The following is a 4,634-nucleotide window of genomic DNA, read 5'->3' on the forward strand; positions in this document are numbered from 1 at the left end:
TCATGGAAGGTATTTGAACCATTGGTTTAATTTGCTGAATTGATTCTTGTTGAAAGGGAGAGTGCAGTGGTGCACGGGATGGGGGTAAAAATGGCAAATCCCTTGTAGGTGTCAGATCGACATTTGCATTAATTATTAACTGCGCTTTTAGCATTCTGTAATTTACCATTATTTTATCTGTATAGCATTCGCATCTTCTTGGGGTTTTCTGGCAAACGCCAAACTCGAAAATTGTATCTGAGGATATTTTTCAAGGATAAAAAAGATCAAAGTGTAAAAATAAGTTAGGTATTTTATTTAGTTTGTTCACTGTAGATTACACTGTATGTGTTGTTAAAAGAATATATTTACTGTGTAAACACTATATATCTCGTATTTATTTATCTAATTTATGCATTGTGACACTTCTACGCTCTCTACTAACTAAAACAATACTTGAAGTACAATAGCAACCAATTTAATTGTCAATGGTTTATCCAGTTGACAAAATAAACGTACAAGGCACCCAGATTTTCGGAGATCTTCTCATGTGCTCGTGCTTCCGGTATTAATTGTTCTTAGGGAGAACAAAAAAGATGAATGAAATTTTACGTGTGAGTTTTTTCTAACTCAATGTGACCTCCAATGTTTGTTGGGGTTGAACATTTTGACAACCTGGAACGGATATATGAGGGACATCCTTAACTAAAGCGAACATGAGCTTGGTCCTGGAAAGACTAGCTCTTATCAAGTAAAATACGTCATGTGTGACGCAAGCTTCTACTTTGAACGGAAGAGGCATGAGTTGCATCCGTTTTTCAAATTCTGTTATATTTGCGTGTTCATTAGGAAGAAGAAAGTAAAAATTAACGCATACTTGCATTGTGCTTGATTTTATGAATTTGGGGACGTACAAATTATATCTTACACAGTTGGACTTTAGGATGAAAGAATTTTTTTCTGCGAGAGAAGAGGAATTTTATATTTTTCAAGGTAATTATTAAGTAAAAGGGAAATAAATTCTTATCCTCATAAAATTTTCTTTTTTAATTACAGAAATGAATAATTGTTTTATCATACTTCACAAACAAGGAAATTCACAGTTCATAACAAGGAAACTATGCAAAGGCTAAAGGAAGATTCAACTATTGAATTATAATAGAAGACAGAAGCTAACATCAAAGAAATAAAAACGAAAAAATTCAGTAAAGATTTTCCGTTGCTCAGAAATACGGTTTAAATAAAACATACGCATTACAATCAGTAGATCAGTTTGAAAATACGCAAATTAAAAATGACATACTTTGATTTAATGACCAAATGCCGTACGCTGTTGTCTCTTTTTTTCCACGTGAAAGAAGTGGCACGTCCTCGTTTTTGAAAGAACGTAAAATGATTAAATAAATAACGCATTACATCAAGAGGTCTTTGTCAGTTTGATACGAGTCACAAAGTCATCCTCCTCACGTTCCAATGTTATTGTACAATCACTTATTACCTAATACTTTCTATGTAAACTATATATGCGATTGAAAAAGAATTTGAGCGCGGGGTAACGTTTTGTTTTTTATTACATTGGTGGGTGTGCGTACTTTATATATACTGATCGAGACACTTCGTACTTATATACATACTGATAGAGACATTTCATAACAAATAGTATAATCGTTCTCGCGATCCTGAGAGCTGATTTTAATTTATCATTAAAACTAATCTGAAAAAAATAATTTCTTTCATTGAAATGAGTTGTTTTGCTCTTTAAAGTGCACAGGAACTAAAGACTTCATTGGAAGATTTTTTTTGAATGAAAGGTGACTGAGTGCGACGCATGCCTAGTCATCACTGGAGCATATCCGGGATCGATGAAACCAGCAGACGACGAAAAGGCCACGTGAGGAGTGAAGCAGACGGGACTCCAGTTAGAAAGGTAAGGGTCGATTATATTAATAAGGCGTCTTATCAGACAATACCTATGGAATTCCTTGAATGTAAAACTATTATCAAATTAAAAAATAAGAAAGAATATCAAAACCGTTTGATTAAAGTATTATTATTATTTTTTCTCCACTGTAGGGATTAAAATTATTTTAAAAATTATTTTTAATACATTTGTAACTCTGGTTATCATTTTGAAAAATAGCAATCGTGTAAAATTAATCATTTTTAGAGATATACTCACATTAATACACGTTCAATATTCTTTATTTAAAGGTAAAGTGTGTACTCATTGACGATGATTCATTGAACCATGTAATAAAAATGACGTAGATTTTTAATCGTGTTAATATAAAATAAATGAGGAGCGCTAGCTAAAACAAATATTTCTTTAATTTGTTAATGGTAATCCAGATATTATGTTTTTGTTATTGATATGATATTCAAGTTAATGGGTATTTTAAGATTTATTGAAAAAAAAATCTCTTTCCTAAATATAAGGATGATGTAAAAGAAGGGAAATCTTGCCAAAAATAACCTTTCGTAAGAAAAAAAACTACGCAGTTTTTATTAAACGATTAGGTAAGCTGGTAAGTAATCTTTTTATAGCTTCTTTGTTTTGAATATATTTATATCTATACACAACATTTTAAGTCAATCGGGACACATGTCGATCGATCCGTATAGCTTGATGTAGGTAGTTTATGGACCACCAAACGAAGCAGAGGATTAATTATAGCTTTATGATCAAGCACGTCTTGTGTATGAAAGCTTGATGTTTCAGTGCAGACAAATCATTTGATTGACGGTGGTCATTTCTTAGGTCAACGACATGCAAACCGGTCATTGAAACCAAACAAAAAATAGCTAAAATTAATGGTTGGGGAAAAAATCGAAAACCTAGATTTAGGTCTTTTGTTTGGACTATGAATTATGCACGCATACTGAAACGCGTATCTTTAAAATAAAAGATATTTGTGATATTTTTAGTGAGAAGCCCATGTCACCATCCTTCACGGACATGTAGAGTAAAAAAAGTCACTGACCGCAAAAAATCGGAAACTCCTCAGACAGAAACGAGAACAAAGCTACGCATTCATATATCAGTGAACCGAATCGGGAATTCCCCTCGTAACCTCCTCTCACCATGGGAGACTGGATTTGATTGGGAGGGTCATCGCCCCATTTTATTGCCAGACAAGTAGGTCGATGGGTTTCTTTGACTATTTCATTTAAAAAAAACGTATTGGACCGATTTTGAAGCGATTGTCCTAGAAGTAGGTAAGGTGTGAGGGGGATAATGGAACATTTTTTTTCTAAGTAACAGCTGTGATAACGGACAGATTATAATTTTACATTTCATTTATAGTTAAGATAGAGCATCTAATTTCCAAGTCTCTATCATATACAAAGCAAATTCTCATTTTCAGAAAGTAGATTTTGTTCTCACAAGTACGAAGAATCCCGCGCAAATTCTTGTCATTCTTTGCGACAGATGTTTTGCCCTGTCTTTCGGCTTGTCATATTTGACCAATACACTCCTACCTGTGTGTTGGAATACTAATTCTTTGTTCAGGTAATCTAAAACCACAGAGTGGGTTGAAAGTTTGTCAGGTGCCCGTGATTTTAGCTACCCCAATCAAACTATTGAACGATAGTAACTATGATATCCCTCGATCTAAATTGAATTCGTGTTAATCAGACAAGTAAATATTTTATTAATGATCTGAAAAGGTATACCATTTAACTACGTACGCCAAGACTATTTAGTAAACTACCGCGATAATAAAATTAAACAAAAGGATGATTCCTAAGAAATAGTTTTTTGGTAACAATTAATATAAATATGTACCATGGTTGGAGGGTTGATCTACCATCGAGACAAACACGTGCATCTGCAGACATCGCTTAATTGGTGTGAAGCAAAATGTCAGATAGACTGTGATTTTTATATCTTTTGATTCAGGGGTGGGCTGATATCAAGAATGGTCTTTGTCAAAAAGAGGTAGTCTGACATTCAAAGCGATAACTGACTGCCTGTTCGGTGCTCCTGCTAGTCGGGGCACATGACCCCAGTCGGGGTCACCGTGTATTTATGTGCTCATCTCGTGAGGGCATTGTGTAAAAGGATAATTAAAGTGACAACAGAAAATTAAACTTTTTCAGGCACAATCAAGGGAGAATTTTGCTGAATGGGGCTAGATTCGATGGTTTTAGACACCGAAGGGGGCCTGTTGGTAGCTTTGTAATGGACGCCATCAGTGAATTATATTGTTGCACGTGTCGTGCTAACAGGTTTGAAAAGGGCACAACGGATATAGCCGTCACCTTGTTTTATTGCTGAGAAAAAACTAAGTGCGATACACTAATCAGTATTTCGTTTTGAGAACGTATTTTATATTGTTTAATTTGATAAATGTATTCGCTTTCAAATCTTAGGCCAAGGATATCTGTAAGGTACATTTAGCGCGATTCTAAATTGGTGTATATTTTCTATATATAGAATGTAAAGTAATATAACGTAGTAGCAAAAGGTCTTCACGACAGATAAAATGACCTGTAATTGAAAGTGGAAGGATTGGTCAAGCATTGAAACCTTCCTTCTGTCTCCATATTTGCGCTCCGGAAGTCATTAGGAAACGACTTTAAGTAGACAGTGTACCAGAAAAAGGAAGTTGCTGCCATGTGCCTTTTGATTGGTCCATGTGTACTTCGTGTAA

At 34.4% G+C, this 4,634-nt stretch overlaps 1 long non-coding RNA gene across 2 annotated transcripts; it reads left to right on the plus strand.

Moving 5' to 3' along the window:
• The first annotated feature begins 659 nt into the window (after positions 1-659).
• On the plus strand, positions 660-4,287 carry LOC134278396 (uncharacterized). Of its 2 annotated transcripts, XR_009994436.1 has the most exons (4): positions 660-972; positions 1,744-1,906; positions 2,416-3,115; positions 3,345-4,287. It is a non-coding gene; the product is annotated as an uncharacterized LOC134278396 (long non-coding RNA). The 2 variants fall into 2 exon arrangements; XR_009994437.1 differs by lacking the exon at positions 3,345-4,287 and having other exon boundaries at positions 661-972; positions 2,416-3,143.
• Positions 4,288-4,634: the final 347 nt, after the last annotated feature.

Source organism: Saccostrea cucullata, unplaced genomic scaffold (assembly GCF_032062105.1).
Source record: "Saccostrea cucullata isolate Sc308-1 unplaced genomic scaffold, CSIRO_AGI_Scuc_v1 ctg1260, whole genome shotgun sequence".
NCBI classification, from domain to species: domain Eukaryota; kingdom Metazoa; phylum Mollusca; class Bivalvia; order Ostreida; family Ostreidae; genus Saccostrea; species Saccostrea cuccullata.